This window comes from Aulonocara sp. 'chitande type north' Nkhata Bay, linkage group LG16 (assembly GCF_057382095.1).
Source record: "Aulonocara sp. 'chitande type north' Nkhata Bay isolate Kocher_YH1m ecotype deep benthic linkage group LG16, A_spYH_male_GT1.1, whole genome shotgun sequence".
In the NCBI taxonomy this organism is placed as follows: Eukaryota; Metazoa; Chordata; class Actinopteri; order Cichliformes; family Cichlidae; genus Aulonocara; species Aulonocara sp. 'chitande type north' Nkhata Bay.
The window spans coordinates 27,337,179-27,359,713 of NC_141359.1; the positions used below are offsets into that span (position 1 = coordinate 27,337,179).

General features: G+C 45.8%; 2 pseudogenes; one reads left to right on the forward strand and one right to left on the reverse strand.

Annotated features, from left to right (window-relative positions):
* LOC147311728 (sacsin-like) overlaps window positions 1–22,535 on the reverse strand; it is a 36,905-nt pseudogene that overhangs the window by 7,730 nt on the left and 6,640 nt on the right.
* On the forward strand, window positions 15,353–16,277 carry LOC147311729 (uncharacterized; annotated as a pseudogene).

Genomic DNA, 22,535 nt, shown 5'->3' on the forward strand with positions numbered 1-22,535 from the left:
AAACATTTTCTGAAAGATGTAACAGTGTACATGTTCTCACTTTCATTAGAATTTTGTTTATCAAAAGGTCTGACATAGGTGAGCTGGTAAATGCAAATAACAGCATTCTCATCACTTATTTCTTCAATACAATATGCATGTCCTTCATTCATCCCTTTGTGGAACTTCAACGCACTTCTGCTCTCCCCCATATTCCATCTTCACAAGCATATCCTGTGCGGAGATCGAATAAAAATTAGTTGACACTAATTAATGGTGTAACCTGGACGTGTGTCCCTCTATCTATAAAGAGATGATCCATACTGCTCGCCCAAGTGCAATGTCTACAATATCCGAATCTAGGTTTGGGAAGGAGATTGGCGGTAGCAACTCTGTAAGAGCAATGAGACTTCCAACCCACATAACACGCACGACCACAGGCTTGTGAAACAAAGTTTGCTTTATATATTTCCTTTTGGATCAGTTCCCTTTGCTCATCCTCAATGTAGGGATACCTTCAAATGCAGTAACCATCTCAAATGCATCACAAAAATAATTGAAACAATCAAAATAGATGTAAGACAAGAAACACAATATTTCAACACCCCAAAGAAAAGGAAAAAGAAAAGAAAATAGCACGTGAGTGTCCAGTTCCTTATGGTGTCAGTTTATTCAGTTACCCACTGTCCTGGGTTAAGAACTGAAAACGACCTGAATCTCAGGCGGAGAAAAAGTAGCAAAGAAAATGATAAGGTATCTCTCAGGTGGGCTTCCTTTTGTTTTTTTCCCTACCGCCCTCCTGGTACGGCAGGCATCAACGTGTCGGCGTCCTGACACAGAGAAGGCCTCCACAGCAGCAACAGTGTCTTAGACCCACGATACCAGCTCCTCACTTGGCACCCATGGAACTGTACCTCAAAAAAAAACCAGTCTGCACACAAATATGCAGAATGTTAGATGTCCACATTCCTTAAATGTCCTTGTTCCTAATGTCCTTGGTTCTTTTGAAATATTAAAATAAATTTGCATCTTGTGACACATTAAAAGTAAATACACCGGTATTACTGTGCATCACCCGCAGTTACAGTAACAGCACAGCTATTGCACGTGAACTGCGCATAACCACTTAGCTGGCCGCGGCTGAACTAGCAGGCCCAAGAAAGTAAAACACTAGACACTCATAATAAACAAAACTGTCACAACATTGCAATACTATGAAAACACATCTTAAACATCATTAAACACATTTACTACTATTCTGACTGGTTAGTTATTTTTTCCAGTGCATTGAACTGCAATAGCGGTGCTAAGTGAGCTAGGCTAACTCACCAGAATAGTTCAAAAAATTCAAAGAAATACTCCGGCTCCTTTCAGGTAGGTACCCGTCTGTGGTTCACCGCTAACGACAGCTCTCTCACAAATGTTAATTAAACCTCTTTCCTCTCTTTCAACTGGAAAAAACCGTGCTCCGCGGCAGCATGGAGTTTTTCCTTGCCGTCCTTTTTCCTCTACACCACACCTTCACGCGCACGGAGCTGCAGATGGTGCCTTCAGGGCAAGCCCGGAAATTAAACTATCAGACAAGGACTACGATGCATTCAAAGAACCCTGTACTTCTGATTGCTGTAAATCTTACCAGGGTTACATTCTCCCCCTCTAGACTGCATGAGTCCCAGCATGCATACCTGCCCCTACCGGTACAGACACATGTGAAATAGCAGCCCCTAAAGCCTGAAAGAATGAACTAATGGCCAAGGTTAAAGGCTCCCCCAGCTCATCGTAGGTGAGTTTCCGAGGCGGACGTCTCTCCCTAGTAGAACGCCGGACACTTGCGTTCTCGGACTCTTGACTCTCAGATACTACATTGTCAGTGTCTGCAACTACAGGGTCTGTGGTGATGAGATCTGTGTTCTCTTCATCAGGTGAGATTTGTGTCACATCAGGTTCAGGAATATCAATGACAATATGGTCCGGAGTCCTACAGTGTGAAGTAGGATGTGTAACTGAACCACTATTCTCAGAGCTAACATAAGGAGTTCCTGGTTGAAGCTCGTGAGTAGGTCTTTCAGGTAAGTGTGCGGAACTTTGGGGCACAAAAGAAGGGGTGTCTGGGTTTAATACCCTGGAAACTGGCTGAGGCTCATTGAAGCCTCCTTCCCTCTGCAGGAAAGGACCCTTCGTGATGATTTCTGGCATCCATGTATTAGGATACAGTTCATCTTCATCACTGTACGACTCGTCCTCCTGACAATCAGTGTCCCCTTGCACGCCTTTTGTTGTTTTGCCCCTCAGTCTCATTTTCCTCGATGCGTCAGTGGAAGAACTTTGCTCTCTGATCTCAGTTACAGGTAGGAACCCGCACGGCAAAAGAAGGTCTCTATGCAACGTACGGTGTGGCCCCTCCCCTGTCTCAGGTTTGACTACATAAACAGGACTGTCGCTAATCCGTCTGACAACAACATGGATTTTCTGTTCCCACCGATCTGCCAGTTTGTGTTTCCCCCTGATATTCACGTTTCTCACTAAGACCCTATCCCCTTCTAAGAGTTCAGCTGCCCTGACCTCCCTGTCAAACCTAGCCTTGTTCTTCTCTCCCATCTTCTTGGCATTTTTAGCAGCTAATGAGTAGCTCTCCTGTAGGCGTTGACGAAGGCCCTTGACATACTCTGAGTGGGTCTTGTGACTTGCCATATCAGGTTGGATTCCCAGGACAAGATCAATCGGCAGTCTGGGCTGCCTACCAAACATTAGTTCGTAAGGCGAATAGCCTGTTGTACTGTTTCTCGTGCAATTGTATGCGTGGACCAGAGGTTTGACAAAATCTCTCCAATGATATTTGTCTCTTTCTTCCAGGGTCCCTAGCATACCAAGGAGGGTCCGGTTAAATCGTTCCACTGGGTTTCCCCGGGGATGGTACGGGGTGGTACGAACTTTGTCTGCTCCAATCAGTGTGCAGAGTTCTCTGATCGTCTTAGACTCAAAGTCCCTGCCCTGGTCGCTGAGCAGACGACTGGGGAACCCGTAGTGAACAATAAAGTTCTCCCATAAAGCCTTCGCAACAGTTCTGGCTTTCTGATCCCTAGTCGGCACCGCCACAGCAAATTTTGTAAAGTGGTCGGTGATGACTAAAATGTTTCTCGTGTCTCTATCATCCGGCTCAAGGGATAGATAATCCATACAAAGAAGTTCAAGTGGATAAGTAGCAGAAATGTTTTCCAAAGGCGCGGCCCTCTGAGGCACAGCCTTCCGCCTGAAACAGCGTTCGCACTTTTTGCACTTCTCCTCGATGTCTCTGGCCATTCTCGGCCAGTAGAACCTGGCACGAGCAAGCTGAAGTGCACGCTCAGAACCGAGATGGCCAACATCATCATGCACTCCTTGCAGTGCCCTCTCTCTGAACTGTTCGGGTAAGACCAACTGATACACCAGTTCGCCTCGCTCAGACCACTTCCTGTACAGGACACCATCCCTGAGTTCAAGTTTTTTCCACTCCCTAAAAAGAAGTTTGACATCGGGATGTTCAAGGTTTGTCTCTCTGAAACTGGGTTTTACAGCTCTCCTCACAAAGGTGATGACACGTGAGAGAGACGGATCATTATTTTGAGCATTACACCAGTCAGAGTTAGCCATGGATGGTAAAGTGTCCTCATCGAAAACATCAGGCACTACAGAAGGGTCGACAACAAGAGACTCCGCAATGACAGGCTGCTCTGAATGAGGGTGACGTTCATCTTTAACCATCACAAGATGACGTTGACATAATGCAGAGAACACCTCATGATCCATGTCATCTCCTGCTTCCATGAACCGTTTTTTCATGTCCTCTATTCTCTCTCTTTCTTTAGTGAAAGCTTCATCCTCAAGAGGCGGACCTTGAGGCCGCCGGGATAACCCATCTGCATCGCGGTTGGCCTGCCCTGCTCTGTACTTGATGGTAAACTGGTAAGTAGAAAGAGCGGCTAACCAGCGATGACCAGCAGCATCTAACTTCGCAGATGTCAAGACGTATGTGAGGGGGTTGTTGTCGGTAAGCACAGTGAAACTTGACCCATAAAGGAAATCACTGAACTTTTCACAAACGGCCCACTTTAAGGCCAAGAATTCGAGTTTGTGCGTAGGGTAGTTTCTCTCGCTCTTGGAAAGACCTCGACTGGCATACGCGACAACTCTGAGCTTCCCCTCCTGCTCTTGATAGAGCGCTGCCCCCAATCCATCGCGACAAGCGTCAGTATGTACAACATATGGTAGTTGTGGATTCGCAAAAGCAAGGATGGGCGCAGACGTCAGTTTCTTGATCAGGGTTCTGAATGCACTCTCACACTCCGAAGTCCACTCCTCACCGAGCGGTGCATTAGGGCTCACAAGAGTCGTGAAGCGTTCCCTCTTGTACACTTTGCCCCTTTTCTTTGGTGGATAGTAGCCTGCTGTCAGGCTATTAAGAGGTTTGGCTATCTGGGAATATCCTTCGACAAACCGCCGATAATACCCAGCGAAGCCTAAGAAACATTTAAGCTCTTTCCTATTTGAAGGACGAGGCCAGTCTCTCAAGGCGGATATCTTGTCAGGGTCAGTATGAACTCCTCGTGCATCCACGACATGACCAAGATACTTTACTGACGTCTTAAAGAAGTGACATTTCTCCGGAGAAAGCTTTAGACCGAAATCTTTAAGACGGTTCAGCACCTTCATGAGTCGTGCTTCATGTTCTTCCAATGTGTCTGAAAAGACAATCAAGTCGTCCAGAAACACCAATACCTCATTGAGATGCAAGTCACCGACACACCTTTCCATAAGGCGCTGAAAAGTGCTTGGTGCGTTCGTGACACCCTGAGGCATGCGATTGAATTCAAAGAAACCGAGGGGACACGTGAAAGCGGTTTTAGGCTTGTCTTCTTCGGCCATCTCAACCTGGTAATAACCAGATTTAAGGTCCATGACGGAGAACCATTTAGCACCGCTAAGGGCAGCAAAGGTCTCCTCAATGTTCGGAAGAGCGTATGCATCTCTGATGGTTCGAGCATTTAGCTTCCTGTAGTCAATGCATAACCTGATAGAACCATTCTTCTTCCGGACCAAGACCACTGGGGATGCAAAAGGGCTCTGTGACTCTTTAATGATTCCTGCATCAAGCAGTTCTTTAAGATGCTCCTTGACTGCCTCCCTGTCACTGGGATGAATAGGCCTTGGCCTCTCCTTAAAAGGAGTCTCGTCATGTAGCCTGATGTGATGTTTCACTGCAGTGGTGTGACCATATGACAGGTCATCCACAGCAAAGACTTCTGGAATAGATCTAAGCTTGGTGATGATACGATCTTTCCATTGTTCAGATATTGGTGAATCATCAAGATTGAACTCGAGGTTGTCACTGTCAGGCTTATTGTGATGAGAGTCACCTTTCACTGGTCCAAGTGATGTGACCTGCTGAGCTGCACATATTTGAGCAATGATGCGTTTTGGCTGCAGCGTAACATCATGGTCACTAAGATTGCGCAGGACGACCGGGACCTTGCAGCTAGACTTAAATGGAATGTCCATCAGAGCAGCTTCAAGGAACACGCCACCTGGCAACCTGTGATGTTCATTGGGTTCAAGCACAAATGTGGTCTGACTGTTCCTTTTCAACCTGACATCACCTGTGATGCAGCACTTTTGTTTTGCAGGGATGGTGATGGGGTTTCCACCATGTAACCTGACAGGATGAGCATGGTTGTTGAGGTCATGGATCTGGGCAATATGCTGGAAGATCACTGCAAAATCTCTAGAGAAGAGTTTGCAAACAACCTCTGGACCATCCTGTTCAAGTACTTGTTCATAAAGTCGTAATAACACATTGGTACCAATCAACAGGGGGGTCCTGCTGTTGAACTGACACTCTGGCACCACAAGTGCTAACACGACTAGCTCCTCTTTCCTGCCAGGAACAGACAGCGGGAAAGTGACACGCGCTTCTATGTAACCAAGATAGGGGACCTGCTGTCCACCTGCTCCTTCGATTTCAAGAAGGGCATGAATTGGATGTATAGGTAAGTGAGACAGATGGTTCTTATGGAAACACTCGGACACTGTTGTAACTTGTGAGCCGGTGTCCATTATGGACTCACACTGCACACCCTCAAGAAAGACAGAAGCCGCACAACGAGGACCTACAAGCCCTGCAGGTATAGATCGCTCTGTGCAACGGTAGGTTTCAGTCATTGTGTGGGTTATGACTTTCTTCTGTGTTCCAGCACCATCAACTGATCTGTTGGGACAGGGGTTATCATCAACTGCAGCTCCTGGACGTCCCACTACAGGAGCTGCTACTAGTTTAAAGTGAATGGGGAAGCAGCCTGCTGAGCTAAAAACTTATCCTGCCTCTCCCGGAGTTCTGCATTTTTCTTGCGAACCAGTGCGGGGTTGGGTTCATTCGAGCAATGAGCAGCAATGTGGTTGTCTTCCCCACACTTAAAACAAAACCACGGCCTCGGCATTCCAGGCACCTTAAGGCCCCTCTTCATGTTACTACTACTGATTGCAAAGCAGTCGGTCTTTTCAGTACTCTCTCTCTGATTTTGTGCTAGTTTTTCAACTTGCTTTGTCAGTTCAGCTATCTTGTTCTCAATATCAGAGGTTTCATCTCGCTTTGCTTTTACCACTAGGGGAGGATTACTATCATGAGTGAGGCTCGGTGGCTTTTTGTTTAGCTTTTCCAACTGTTTAGTTAGCTCGTTTACTTTCTTTTCAAGCTTTGATGTCTCATTCGGCTTTGAGTTAGTCAGTGGGACAGGCTCACAGTCATAAGAGGGCATATCAAAAACATGGTGGGCATACATGTTAGCTTTCGAAGCACCTAAATGCTTTTTCATCCTATCTAGCTTTGTGGAACGGCGGTCTTCCTCAGTTCTCAGCATGAGGAGGAATTCAGGAAATGTTGGTGGATTTCCCTTTTTGCACTCTAACTGTAAGCCGATGATGATGCTCTGATCCCAACAGCCCCTACAAAACTGTCTGAGCAAATGATCATTGGAATTTCCAGCTGAGGCTCCCCCTCTAGAAATTGCTCTTGTGAGGAGGCTATGGAGCCTGTTCAAGTATGCTGATGGCTTCTCTCCACTATCTTGGTTAGAGCCGAGAAATGCCGCAAACAACTCCTCTCCATCCTCCACAACACCAAAAGCAGAGTCAAGTTGAGTGATGTAGACACTTGGTGGTGAAGAGATGCCAAGAGGCTTCACAACATCAGTTGCTGGACTCAGCAAGCTCTCAAGAATCCTTCTCACCTTGTGAGCATCATTCAAGGAAGGATCGTTAAGGAGAAGATCAACTTGGGTGTGCCATGTTTCGTAGTCCACCTCACCATTTGGCCTTGGCATCCGCCCAGAGAAGGTGCGCAACCTTATTTGTGGGGATGGTGAAGTGGTGGACTCACTTCGGATGACATGCTCCACAATCACTCTCTGGATCTGGGGGGGGTTAAAAACATCCTCACTGATGTGGACTGGGCTCGTTGGTAAACTAGCAGATGCACTATAAACATGTGAGGGCTCTGCAGGCTCATTTTGATCATTATTAGGTGTGTTAGCATTTTGAGCTGCATAGGGCTGTGTAGCATTACTGTGTACGTCATGTGATGTGCCCTGGTTCCCATGCAGTTCCTCCTGAAGCACATTCAAGAAACCTTTCCTGCCACTGCCTGCGACAGACTTTAGTTCGTCCAGGTATCTGCAAGCTATCTCCCTCCCCACCACTTCCTGACAAACATCTCTAATGGTCCTCGCAAACCACATCACAGCTGGGTCCTTTGGACTTGGTACGGTACCCAAAGTAATGGGGTCGATTCTAGAGATAGACCTGTCAGATGCATACTGGACCAGGGCTCTACCCTCTGGTTGTCCTGATTCGTCAGGGATCCTCACTAATTTAGAAATATCTCCATTAACTTTGAACACAGCAGTTATTTCCTCATCTGTGTATTCTGGTCCTATACCTGTTACATACAGGGAGTTTTGACCATTAACCTCAAAACGATTGCAAATATCCATACCTGACTCAGTGGAACAAATCTCAAAAATCTCAAACGTGCGTAGTGTGGGGTGGAAGATCAGAAAGCTACTATTAACCAATCTCCTGGCTGGCTCGCCACTTTTTATGTAACCTGGACGTGTGTCCCTCTATCTATAAAGAGATGATCCATACTGCTCGCCCAAGTGCAATGTCTACAATATCCGAATCTAGGTTTGGGAAGGAGATTGGCGGTAGCAACTCTGTAAGAGCAATGAGACTTCCAACCCACATAACACGCACGACCACAGGCTTGTGAAACAAAGTTTGCTTTATATATTTCCTTTTGGATCAGTTCCCTTTGCTCATCCTCAATGTAGGGATACCTTCAAATGCAGTAACCATCTCAAATGCATCACAAAAATAATTGAAACAATCAAAATAGATGTAAGACAAGAAACACAATATTTCAACACCCCAAAGAAAAGGAAAAAGAAAAGAAAATAGCACGTGAGTGTCCAGTTCCTTATGGTGTCAGTTTATTCAGTTACCCACTGTCCTGGGTTAAGAACTGAAAACGACCTGAATCTCAGGCGGAGAAAAAGTAGCAAAGAAAATGATAAGGTATCTCTCAGGTGGGCTTCCTTTTGTTTTTTTCCCTACCGCCCTCCTGGTACGGCAGGCATCAACGTGTCGGCGTCCTGACACAGAGAAGGCCTCCACAGCAGCAACAGTGTCTTAGACCCACGATACCAGCTCCTCACTTGGCACCCATGGAACTGTACCTCAAAAAAAAACCAGTCTGCACACAAATATGCAGAATGTTAGATGTCCACATTCCTTAAATGTCCTTGTTCCTAATGTCCTTGGTTCTTTTGAAATATTAAAATAAATTTGCATCTTGTGACACATTAAAAGTAAATACACCGGTATTACTGTGCATCACCCGCAGTTACAGTAACAGCACAGCTATTGCACGTGAACTGCGCATAACCACTTAGCTGGCCGCGGCTGAACTAGCAGGCCCAAGAAAGTAAAACACTAGACACTCATAATAAACAAAACTGTCACAACATTGCAATACTATGAAAACACATCTTAAACATCATTAAACACATTTACTACTATTCTGACTGGTTAGTTATTTTTTCCAGTGCATTGAACTGCAATAGCGGTGCTAAGTGAGCTAGGCTAACTCACCAGAATAGTTCAAAAAATTCAAAGAAATACTCCGGCTCCTTTCAGGTAGGTACCCGTCTGTGGTTCACCGCTAACGACAGCTCTCTCACAAATGTTAATTAAACCTCTTTCCTCTCTTTCAACTGGAAAAAACCGTGCTCCGCGGCAGCATGGAGTTTTTCCTTGCCGTCCTTTTTCCTCTACACCACACCTTCACGCGCACGGAGCTGCAGATGGTGCCTTCAGGGCAAGCCCGGAAATTAAACTATCAGACAAGGACTACGATGCATTCAAAGAACCCTGTACTTCTGATTGCTGTAAATCTTACCAGGGTTACAATGGCACAAATAATCCAGTAAACAATTGCAGCACAGTAAAAAAAAAAAAAAGGAATCCTCTTTGAGCCATTACTTGTGTAAAGTATTTTCCCAAAAGACAAGGACGCAGGCAACAGGTAATACTGAACTAAATGTAAAACCTCAACCTTTTTCATTTTTACCTAAACCGTGTGCACAAAACTCTGGAGGGATCTATGCTAACGTAGAATCCAGTCAGGACATCTGCTACTGCTGTATGCTCGTTTTTTTTTTTGTTTTTTTTTTTATGGGCGATCGTTTTCAGGCTTCAAGTAGCACCATTATACCAACATTTCACATTCTAGACATTGTTTTAGGTGTATTTGACCAAAAGTTTGACTGAAAATTCACATGCAAGCTTTTTTTCAAGGCTGTGGTATTTGCCCGCAAACAATACCTTTCAGCTAGCTAAAACAGAATATTATGCTATCAGCGAGCAACATGGCTAATGCCTTCCACACAGCTTTGTCTCAACTCCAAAGAGCCACAGAAGTAAAAGCTAATAATAATTTAAACAATCTTTGAAAAAATGACTTACCAAGCATGGCAAACAACTCAAATATGTAGAGCAAATGTTCTGAAACGGCTTCACTTCAGCTTCGATTGGAGCCGTGCTGGGGGCGGAGTCTGTGAATTTACTCTGTTGGTGTCATAGCCCCTGTAGGAGTTCAGAGTTAAGAGGTCAGGAGTTAATGTTTCCATTTTAACACCTCCAGATTTGACAGAGAAACACTCGTTTTTAACACTCTATTTTAACTACTATCATTTTACACCTCAGAGTTACATTAAAAGAATGTGACTCTGCTTAGAGTAAAATTAACTCTACTTTTGCAAGGAGACTATTAACACCAAAAAATTTAACACTTTTGAATTTGCTGTGTAGAAATATGGCATTGTTCATTGAGAACCATTGTTCTCCATCACTAAAGAGCTCTGGACCAACAGAGTCATCAACAATGGTTGAGTAAAGTGCATCCACTAAAGGCTTGAAAGTTTCACTCACTTTCTCTCTATCAGGCCAAAATGTGTGATAACAGTAACTCACCAGCTGTTTATTTTCTGACATTTTCTTTAGTGCCTTGAGTACAGTAACATATGCTGTCACTACTGGATCCTGAAGGAGAGCTTTGTTCCAGTCATTTTTCACTCCAGTTTCCCACAGACCTTTTCGGTTGCTTGTCACAGCAAATGTGCCATTTACATTGACAGGAAGACCTGTGTGAATGGGAAGAGGAAGGAAGCAAAAGGCCTGTCCAACAAGTTCTGTTTGTAATGTGGTGAATTTTCCAGTTTCTGGATGATTTTGCAAGGGCACAGCAATCCCTCCAATGGGCAAAGAGAAACTGGCCTGCTTGTTTTTGTGAATGGCCATTTTAAAGGACTCATCTGTCCCAAAGCAGTTGTACAGGAGCCAGAGCTGAACTTCATTTTCATTAGACTGCTGACTGGATATTTTCACAATGCTGAATTTATAGCAATTGATTAACTCTTTGCATTTACCATCAAGTTTCATCAGTGATTTCTCAGCATGACGTTGCTTGGACACACTGGTGTCATCAGGAATCTCCATTGCACTCACAGTGGTTTTGGACACAGAGAAGATGGTCTCTATTTCATTTTCTCTTGGTGGAGTTGATCCATTGTGTGGGATATTTTGGAGGGATAATGTAATGATGTTCTTTAAAAAGAGCAGATGGGTTTGTGAATTCTTAGAAAAGAGATGTTGAAAATCAAGGATATGGGGTTTTTGATACACATTTGTGCTTATTTCTGATTTGACAGCTTCTTCTTCACTTCGGAAAGGTAGTTTGATCAGAGTGCCTGGATAGGGTTCAGGAGGACTTTTTCTGGTAAAATTACAGTCAAAAATGTTTTCATATGATCCAAACTGACCAGGAAAACAATGAAAGAGTCACTGTTGAGAGAGATCCAGCTTGATTCCAGGATTTGTTTTGTGTTTGATATGTTTTGTGAGATGAGTAACATTTGGATCAAGTATGAGAAGAGTGTTGCCACTAAGGATGGAGGGGACATCTGTCACATGATACACAGTGTTGAATCCAAGTCCAAACTTTCCAATTTTTTCCACTTTGTTTTCCTTTGAGGCTGAGCCAACTCTGACAATATTTTTCCAATCCTCTGCTGTGAACTGCTCATTATTAAAAGCCCAAAGACAAGGTCCCTGACAAAGAGCCATGTCAGGGTCAATCAGGCTTTCAGGTGCATCTCTGTGTACTCTGAAATCCACCAAGAACTTGCAAACATCTGCCCCAGCGTCCTCTGCATTCTGGATGAGCTCTTTGAAGATGTCACTGTCTTCATCGTACTCTTTAAGAATGTTTTTTATTCTCATTGTTATTGGTTCAGATTGTCCACACTGCTCTATTCCTATCTCCTCTGGATCAAGGATGTGGGTGCTGAGAAAACGAATTTCCAGCCATTCAGCCGCTGCTTTTGGGATTTCCTCATGTATGACATAAATTTCCTCTTCTCTGCAGTTTAGTTCTTTCAGTCCATTTTTGCTTACATCACAGAAAAGAGCTGTTGATCGTGGTTTAAGGGTAAATTTTCCTCCCTCAGCAGTGACTGGCACTGGGATGTCATCCTGAACTGTTTTCTTCTCTTTCCAGAGCCAGTTGAGAATTTCTATTGACACTTTGACCTCTGAAGAACTTGCAATCGGCTGTTGTCTTGCTTCAACATTTTGCTGGACGGAGTACAGAATGCCCAAAATGTCTTCATTGGAAAGTACTTTTCTCAGGCCAAACCTCTGGAACAATGTTCTGTATGGCAAAAATTCATTCGGCATCTTCCCAATGTAAGAACTCAGATCTAGATTATTTGGGTATTCAAGAACCAGATCCTGGGGTGCAACAAACTGGTTGTGAGTCCATAGCCAGCATGTCTCATTGTCCATCATTGTAACAAATACAAAGAGGTTGTCTTGCATGTGTTTGTAAATGCTGTGCAGCTGTCTTTTGAAGTCTACATCTGTGTCAGGATTAACCATTTTCAGTGCTTTTGATTTCAAGACTGACAGATTCTCAGTCACTTTTTCAGGTGGTGGTAGGTCTTTGAGACCAAGTCTGTTGCTAACTCTGTCACTGAGCTTACCTGTTAGTGGCATTACATGTCCAACAATGTCCTTATACACAGAATGTCTTATTTCATTTGGGCAAAACAAACAATACTTCTGAGATTTATCACTGAATTGTTTCTCACTTCCAGGTTGTTCACATGGGATCCATTTTAGCATTTTGAGGCAATGAAGTTGTTTGTGAGAAAACTTTGTCAGTAAATCATTACTTTCCACCATTTCCAACATAACCTGACCTCTTCTCAGAGCCTCGATTTGTGAGTTCATGCATAGTTTGTCAGTCAGCGTGGCAGCATGTAGCAAATGTTCAGGTGAGACATCTATCTCTTTATTCAGTAATCCGATTTCTGTTAAGCTTTCCAGCATCTGCAGTGAATGAGTGTATGAAGGCGGTGGAAAGAAGTCTGACTCAAAGATGACTTTAAAAGTCTGAATTCTTGGATCAAAAAAGTCAGATGCCTTTTTCAGCTGTCCATTCACCTCAATGAAGCTCAAGTCCTTACAGCTACATTTCAGGGATTCGTTTTGTGAGAAAAGCACCTTACCATGCTGTAAAATCCAAGTCATTGTTTTGTTAGTGTTGTCACTGCTGCAAGCGCCTTTGCTTATGCTATCAACAAGAACACTGGCTGCTTCGGCGGTGTCCAAGAGATGAACTTTGAGCAGCTGTAACAGTCTGCGGTCAGTCTCAGTAGAACACTGGATTATGGAATCAGGCATAGGGAGCTCTGTTGGTACTGTTAGGCCTGAGATCAGAAGCACAGCTTGTTTTGATTGAGCTGCAACACTGAATCCTTTCATGGTTTGAAACAAAGGCAACTTCAAGAGAAAATCTTTCTCTTTTTTTGAGAGTGAATCCAGATAAGACAGATAATCTTTCAGTTCTTCTCGTGCTGTGTAAGAGGCGGATTTGAGTTCTGTGACAAGATGCTGGAAATCTAAATTCATCAGGACCTTCAAAACACTCCTTGGAGATGGTCTGGCAAATTCAGCTGTTTACTTTTCTGAAAGATCAGAGTTGTGTTCTGCTGTAGTTTTGCTACTGATACAGTCTGACTGCCAGACAGAGGACTAACTGGTATTAGAGGTATGTCAGTGAAAGGACTTAACTCATCAAAATGATTGTTGAGAAACCTCCAGAATTCTTGAAACCAGTCCAAAGGTGGATGCTGAATGTTGCCGTTTTCCCATGTAACAAGGTTCTTCCCTGTCTGCTTCCAGTCTGGTGGCAAATATCTTCTTGTATATTCAGCTACACGGGATGCATCAACATTGATGATCTTGAAGAAATCTAAAGAACAGATCATAAAAATAAAGAGAGATTTTAAGAGCTGTGCTGTTTAAAAATGCATGTATGGTAGGTACAAATGACTTTCAGGTCTCTGCATACTACTTTGACCTACTTCTTCTGGCCATTTTTTTCAGATGGGCACTGCAGGCTGGAGTCAGATCATTTGGGATGAAGAGGTGCTTACAGAAGGGCAACAAGAGTCTGCACAAAATATAATTTTGTTAATTCAATTTAACAAAAACAAAAGTAGTGATATCTGTTGATCAAACTGTTAGGAGTCGTGTAATGGAGGCGTGGTCTTTTGCTCCACAGCAGGGGAGGGATGGTGCAGCAAGCCCGAGGACTAGTGCCAGTTCTCTTTCATAGCATTCGTTTCGTGTCTCACTATGGGGAACGCCTCCTGCGTGACCTCATCAGAAGCTCAAATACCATTACGCCAGCCCTTACAGGCTGGCTAGGTGACGCCCATGTCAGGAGGGGCCAGTGCCTCCCTATATAATAGGCTGACATAGCGTCAGATGCCATTCAAAAACCTCTTCTCGCTTCTCACAGAAGCCTGTAGACAACTGTGCTATTGGGTGCTAAAGCTAAACTGTCCACAGATTCGAGTGAACAACTCGGTCGCCGGGCGCTTTGTTCCCAGCTTTTCAGTTGTCCACTAGCATACAAGCAGTAGCAATACTGTTCTGTGACTAGTGCGGGTGCCAAGTAGCAATACTTTCACCCAGCGAAGTAGCAATACTTTCCGAAGGCGAAGTAGCAACACTTTGCTAATAAAGGTACCCCTAGCTTCACTATCAGGTAGCAATACCCTTCGACGCTAGCGGTCTTACACATTAGGTAGCAATACCTGTAGAAAAGTAGCAACACTTTTCACCCCACGTTAGCGAGGAATAGCAATATTCTCCGCTCTCGGTGTCAGCCTCGCTAACTTGCACGACCCTCTAGCTAACCATGGCTACGAACCCTCAGCCCATCGCGACCGCTTTCCCGTCGCTGGAGGCACACGGAGATCGGGTGTTTTTCCGCGATGCTGGAGTCACCTGGGGAGGAGATGCTAACGAGGACGGAGATGAGTCGGCTGACTCGGAGCTCCTGCTGTCTGACGACGGTGAGGAGGAAGATTCCGCCTCCTTGGCTAGCATCAGCCGGGCTGCAAAGCCCTCGGCTACCGGCGAGGTTGAAAAACCGTCTCCCCTGGATCTCGACATGCAGGACATGTGCAAGCGCGCAGCCGCTAGGCTCAACATCCCGTGGCCCACCATACAAACGGAGGTTGTGAAGTCTCGTTTTGACGGTAAGAAATTGCCGAAGGCGAAAAAGACCGGGAAGCATGTGTTTCCTGTTTTCCCTGAGCTACTCGATGAGATAGCGGTGACGTGGAAAGCAAAACCTTACAGCGAGAAACACCCCATCGTGGGGAGCTCCCTGCTGGATTGTGAGGGGATGGAGTCTGTCGGCCTCCGCCAGATGCCACAAGTGGAGCCTTTGGTGGCGAGCCATCTTCACCCGAAGACGTCTCTGTCCCCATCGGCCCCATCTCTCCCCTACAAAACAGACCGCTTCCAGTCTAGCCTTACAGATAAGTGCTACAAGGCAGCGGCTCTGTCAGTAAGAGCCCACAACGCCTCTTCTATGCTAATGGCTTACCAAGCTGAGCTAGAAGAGGACATGACAGCTAACACAGATACCACAGTGTGGGAAGAAATCTGCGTTATAACTGACCACGTCCTCCGCCTCCACAAGGTAGCCATACAGGCTACTGGGAGAGCCATGGGCCTCATGGTTCTTCAGGAGTGAGCACGCTGGCTCGGGCTCACCAACCTGACGACCAAGGAAAAAGAGGAACTCCTCGACACCCCTGTCGTCCCTCACGGTCTCTTCGGTGCGGCTGTTACATCCATGCAGAAGAGATGTGAGGAGAAAAAGAGAGATGATGAGGCTCTGAAACTCTGCCTACCGAGGAGGGCCCAGCACGCCACCCCAGCAGTGCCGCGCCAGTCATTCGCGCAGGCAGAGTCTCGCCTGGTCCCCGCTTTCAGGATTCCCAAAGTGCCTAAGACGCAGGCAGCCCCCCAGGCTTCCCGGGGCCCCTAAGAATCCATGGACTCGGAAGCAGCCTCCCCAGGCCAGACCTCAAGCGGCCCCTCCTCCTCCCCCCGCTACCGCGATCGTGGGAGAAGCGGCCGGCCTGACAGCCTCTCCTCTAGGCGGGAGCAAACCCAGTTTCCCCCCTTCATGGGCCACCCTGCCGCCTCCCAGTTCAACGGGACATGTCCCACACAGAGTGCTTAACTCGGGCCGGCGTTCCTGTCACCGGACCCGCCAGAGTGAAAGAGAGCCAAAGTTCGCAGTGTTGTTTCACGAGCACTTCTCTCATGCATTCTGTATTTAAAAAGCCCCGACACGCGCATCCAGGCAGTTTGCCGAGGGCGCTGTCGAGTGTTGCAAAACACATGAAAAAAATCAAACATGCTGAAAAACAGAGCACCGTCTGCCATGACACAGCCCGTGGAGACTCGCGTTTCCACGGCTGTGATGATGCAGATGAGCCCGTCACCTCGCTCGCCTGTGACAGAGGTGACGGGACGCCGAAATGGCGTATGTTTCGCGCTGCGACCACAAGGGGGCGCCGAAACGCCATATTCGGTGGAGTGGCCAGTGAGCGCTCTGTCTCTAAACATGGAGAGCTGGGCCGTCTGCACTCAGTCAGCATGGGTGCTGAGGACACTGAAAAAGGGCTACAGGCTGCAATTCAGTGTCGCTCCACCACAATTCAAAGAAATTGTTTACTCTTGTGCTCCGGGCGAGTCTGCCAGTCTTCTCCTGGAGGAAATTTCCACCTTGAGAGACAAAGGAGCTGTAAGAGTTGTCCCTCCCGAGGAAATGCACAGCGGATTTTATTCAAGGTATTTCCTTGTGCCAAAGAAAGGGGGGAGGGGGATGAGAGCCATTCTGGATCTCCGTGCCCTGAACCGACATTTGAGGACATATAAGTTCAGGATGTTGACGCACGCCTCACTGCTACGGTTTGTACGAGCGGGCGACTGGTTCACATCGATCGACCTGAGGGATGCTTATTTCCACATCCCCATATATCCCCCACACCGAAAGTATCTGAGATTTGCTTTCCAGGGGATGGCATAGGGGGGTCTGGGGTCCCCCAAGTTACACACACTGGCACACAGACTGATAGTCTGGAGCAGTGTCCACCTGCTGTCACTGATAGCAACTCACGTGCCGGGGATCTTGAATTTTGGAGCAGATCTTCTCTCCAGGGGCAACCCGCTGTACGGAGACTGGAAGCTTCACCCGGAGGTGGTGAAGCAGATCTGGCTGCGGTTCGGTCAGGCGACGGTGGACGTTTATGCATCCAGGGCGAATGCCCAGTGTCCCCTGTTTTGCTCGCTGCACGATCAGAGAGCCCCACTCGGGGTGGATGCTCTGGCTCACGAGTGGCCGAGAACCCTCCTCTATGTTTTTCCCCCAGTGGCCCTCATTTCTCCAACTCTGGCCGGAGTGAGGGAGAGAGGTCACTATATGACCCTGATAGCTCCGCACTGGCCAGGGAAACACTGGCTGACAGAGATTTTTCAGCAGCTGTGCGGCCCGCCTTGGCCGTTGCCACTACGCAGAGACCTCCTGTCTCAGGCACAGGGGGAAATATTCCACCCCCACCCAGGGAGGCTAGCTCTATGGGCTTGGCCCGTGAGTGGTTTAACCTGAACACGGTGGGGCTCCCTCATAGTGTTATCGACACTATTCAGTGTTCCAGAGCATCGTCTACTCGGACGCTATATGAGCACAAGTGGCGTGTGTTTGAAAGCTGGTGCTTAGAATCACGGGCCATCCCTTTTCAGTGCTCTGTGGCTGTGATTCTGTCGTTTCTTCAGGCCCTGATTGATAAGGGTAAAGCCTTCTCCACCATCAAGGTGTATTTGGCAGCGATTTCAGCCTGCCATATTGGTTTTGAGGGTATGACTGTTGGCCAGCATCCCTTAATATGCCGTTTCATGAAGGGTGCACGGCGTAAATTGCCTACGTCTAGGCCGTTGGCTCCATCGTGGGACCTTCCCACAGTATTGGCTGCGCTCTCCTGTTGCCCATTTGAACCCCTGGAACAGGTTGAGTTGAAATTTCTGTCCTTGAAGACGGCTCTTTTAATTGCTCTAGCTTCTGCTAAGCGTGTGGGAGAGATCCACGCTCTCTCAGTGCATCAGTCATGCATTCAGTTCTCCTCGGATAATACGAGGGTCAGTATGCGGCTCAATCCTGCCTTTGTCCCAAAGGTTGTCGGCACATGTTCCCCTATAGAACTGTCGGCCTTTTGCCCACCGCCTTTCTCCTCAGAGGAGCAACGGCGGCTGCATACCCTGTGTCCAGTCCGTGCCCTGCGCATTTACATGGACCGAACCCAGAGTGTCAGACAAAGTGACCAGCTGTTCGTGTCCTGGGCTAAACCACATATGGGGAAGCCTGTGTCTAAACAGCGCCTCTCCCATTGGATAGTAGGGGCAATTGCCCTGGCCTATACTAGCAGGGGCCTTCAGCCCCCTGCTGGCTTACGTGCGCATTCCACTAGAGGTCTGGCAACCTCATGGGCTCTCTTTAGGGGAGTTTCTATTCAGGAGGTGTGTGCAGCTGCATGCTGGACCTCACCTCATACATTTGCTAGGTTTTACAGGTTGGATGTGACAGCACCTAACCTAGCACATTCGGTCCTCGGTGCAGGTTCTTCCCAGGTGGGGGCCTCTCCCCTGTGAAGTGCTGTTGGGGACGGTTGTCTTCTTAACAGGCATGTCTGGCAATCCGGGAGTCAGTATTTCTCCCATAGTGAGACACGAAACGAATGCTATGAAAGAGAACTTAAGGTTATGTATATAACCCCGGTTCTCTGAGTAGCATGAGTGAGTGTCTCACCAGACCGCCCTCCTTGCTATGGAAGCGAGGAAGAGGTGGGCTTGTTTTGAATGGCATCTGACGCTATGTCAGCCTATTATATAGGGAGGCACTGGCCCCTCCTGACATGGGCGTCACCTAGCCAGCCTGTAAGGGCTGGCGTAATGGTATTTGAGCTTCTGATGAGGTCACGCAGGAGGCGTTCCCCATAGTGAGACACTCACTCATGCTACTCAGAGAACCGGGGTTATATACATAACCTTAAGGTAGCCTGGCAGGGCACGTGCATTCCAACTAGAAAAAGCTCCCCTTTTTTAGTGACACTGGGACTGGGAACTGGAAAGTTTGCTGGCCGTTGTCAGAAACGTAAAAACGAAACTGTTCACTGTAAATGAAACTCTTCACAAGCACCCTGTGCCTCACAAGCAGTGTTGGTCAAGTTACTTGAAAAAAGTAATTAGTTACTAATTACTGATTACTTCTCCGCGGCGGTCAGTGGGGGTTGGGGTTCCTGTGAATTTCACATTCCCATGGCAGCTTGCTAGGTGCTTGCTCAGTTTAATTTTTCGCTGTAGAAAGAAGTTTTCATCCCACACAAAGTGTACAGCGGATGCTAATGTTTTTGTCATTCTTTACAGAATCTTAAAGTAATGTCAGTACTTCCAAGTTTTAAACTCTACATGGTCGTTCTCTCTCCTGCATTCCATACTATTCATTGTTGATCTAGGAACGTCTGTTGCTGCCACGGACATCGCACATGCTTACATCATTGTCATGAGACACTCTCACAAACAAAATTACAGTGGTTTAGTAATGCAGTAATGCAGGGTGTTTACGGGAAAGTAACGAATTACTTTTTTTGCAATAGTACTCCTTAAATTACTTACTACAGATTACAGTAATGCGTCACTTGTAACGTTTTACTGCGCATCTCTGCTCACGAGTCATGACTTGGGTTTACAATTTCATTCAATATATGAATATTCTTCGAAATCTTATAAGCCCAGTGGATCTGTCCACCTTTTTTGGTGAACATAGTCGAACAGTAAATCAGGTCTTTTTGGATGTCTAATTACCAAAATTTCTGCTGCAATTAAAATGTGGCACTATGTCACACTATTCAGCTTATGTATGCTTTATTTTGGTTTTATCAGACGTAACGATAAGTGCTAGTTTTGCCTTAAATGTAACAAAACAATGGAAAAACTTGCCACTCAAAATAATAAAAAAAATGACAACTTCAGTTATACTTTATGTAACATTTATTTTAAATATTGATAGATGTATGAAAATCCTACCTTGGAAATTCATGGCTGTCAATCAAAGCAGTGTCTTCCTCTTCGTATGTGAAATATCTGAAAGAGCCATCACTGAGTGGAAGGAGGTGAAGACCCTCAAGTTCTTTGTATTGTTCATCACCTAAAATGTACTCCAAAAGACTGAGTTTGTCATCTTTAGTGATGTTATCCACACCGGTCCTGTGGAGAATGGCCCTGAGGAATGCTGGAGTCACATGTTTTAGGGTAGTAGGGTTTGGGTAGGCCTCATTTATAGCCTTTGCAACACTAGCTGATAAAGTGACAAGATTTTCTCCACATGACACTAAAGCCCTTTTAATGGCAGACAATATGTTGGTGCTTGTTGGACCATTGCAGGGGAAAACAGCTTCTGATGGAGAGATAAACTGTCTTTCATCTTTAGCAAGAGAGAGGATGGCCACGTTCTGTCTGAATAAGTGATGAAAAACATCCAGAGTGAGAGCATGCCATTTTTCTTTGTGTTGTATCTGAGTGAGATCTGGCCACAGATTGTACACAGAGGAAACAGGGAGGATAGATTTTTGGGCAAGTTTAATGGCATCTTGAATGATCTTGATGTATGCTTGTGGAAACACCTTCTTCATCAGCATTTCATTCCACAAAGCATGTTCATCATGTCTCTGGTCTTCCTCTTGCCATTTGATGTGTCTTCTATTGTCTGTGAGGCCAAAGCATGCATTGACATAAACTGGGAGTCCTGTCTTATTGGATTCATTGTTTGGAAGGGGGAGAAAGCAGCTCAGTCTGCTCTGGCTACAGTCTCTCTTCTCACCACAGGGGAATGCCAGGTCAACTTGAGGTAAAAAGCTCAACTTCTTTGTAAGCAAATCAAGATCTTCTGCAACGCCCTCTTTCATGGTACATGTTGTCAGAAGCCACTTTGTCTCTTTTTGGTCTTTTGAACTCACAGTTATAACTTTGAACCTTGTTAGACCCTCAGTGATTGACTCCTCTTCTGACACCAAAACATCATCTGTGGGGACTGAAGATTTCACTTCAAGTCTGGTGTTAACAGCTCCATCTTCACTAATATGTAACAAGGACACGGAGGTGACATTTTTCAAGAAGAGGAGGCTCAAATCTGCATCTGCAATGAAGCTATCAAAAAGCTCAACCACTTTATCTGAGTCATACAGATTATCAGAAATCTCTGATGCTTCATTACGTAAAGGAAATCTAAAAATTGTCCCATTGAAGTGCTGATCCTCCATGACAACTTTTGACCATCCATGGTCACACACATGTGAGACTATATCTCTAAATGGTTGAAACTGATCATGCATATTCAGCAGAACTTCTTGGTCTTCAGCATCATCCAAAGACCACCAAAACCCTCCATTTCTCTCTCCAAATATTTTTTCTTGGGGATCCATCATGCCAAGATGCTCTGAACTGAATATACTTGGTACATCTGTGGACAAAGTAAAGAAAGATATGTCAATGTCAACTGTTTATGTTTTCCTTGCCATGTGTGCTAATTATAGATAGTTTCACCTGTTGTGTGATAAACGGAGTTGAAGCCGATTCCAAACCTCCCGACTTTGTTTGGGTCATCACGCTTGACACTCCTTCCAGCCATCTGAATTCCTTGCCAGTCTTCATCAGTGAATGTGGCATTGTTGTAGGCATAGAGAGCAGGACCTTTGCAAAAACAAAACATGCTCATGGTGTATGTTTAAGGTATCTCTGCATTACATTGTTTTCGGAGCTGTGGTCTGTGGGTTCAGGAGGTAGTGCCTGGAGGCTGGCAGAGCAGCTGGGACTGATCTGGCAATTGGTTGGGCTATTTCAATAGCTAGCTGGGTCCAGATGAGAGAGGAGTGCCAGGAGCAAGTCAGCTGAAAATCTGAAGACTTGGAAAAACTATAAATGAAACAAAACGAGCCTATCCTGACCGCAAAGGGGCATTAAAAAGGATACATCTCTACACAGGTTGGCAGTCTGTTGCATAACCATTCAACCTCATTGTCACACCTATGGCCAATTTAGAGTTGCCATTTAACCCAGCGGTCCCCAACCCCTGGGGCACGGACCGTGAGTCGTTTGGTGAGTTGAGTCTCAGGTGTGAAATGTATGTTTTTCAGGGTTTTAATCGGTTTTATTCATTATTTTTTTTTATCGTTTTTATTGTTAACTCTGTTTCACTGGGTCTTTTCCCATGTGTTATGAACAGTGATGGGAATAACGTCATTACAAGTAATGGCGTTACTAACGGCATTACAAGTAACAGTGTCAGTAACGCCGTTACTAACGCTGTTACTTTTTTCAGTAACGAGTAATCTAACTAATTACTATTTCTATCGTTACAACGCCGTTACCGTTACTAACATGAAAATGTGGTCGGGTTACTATTTGTCAACAAACAGACGGCTGAAGCTGTGTTCAGCTTACAGCATCTTATATCAGTTGCATGGAAGTAGCTGTCTACGTAAGTA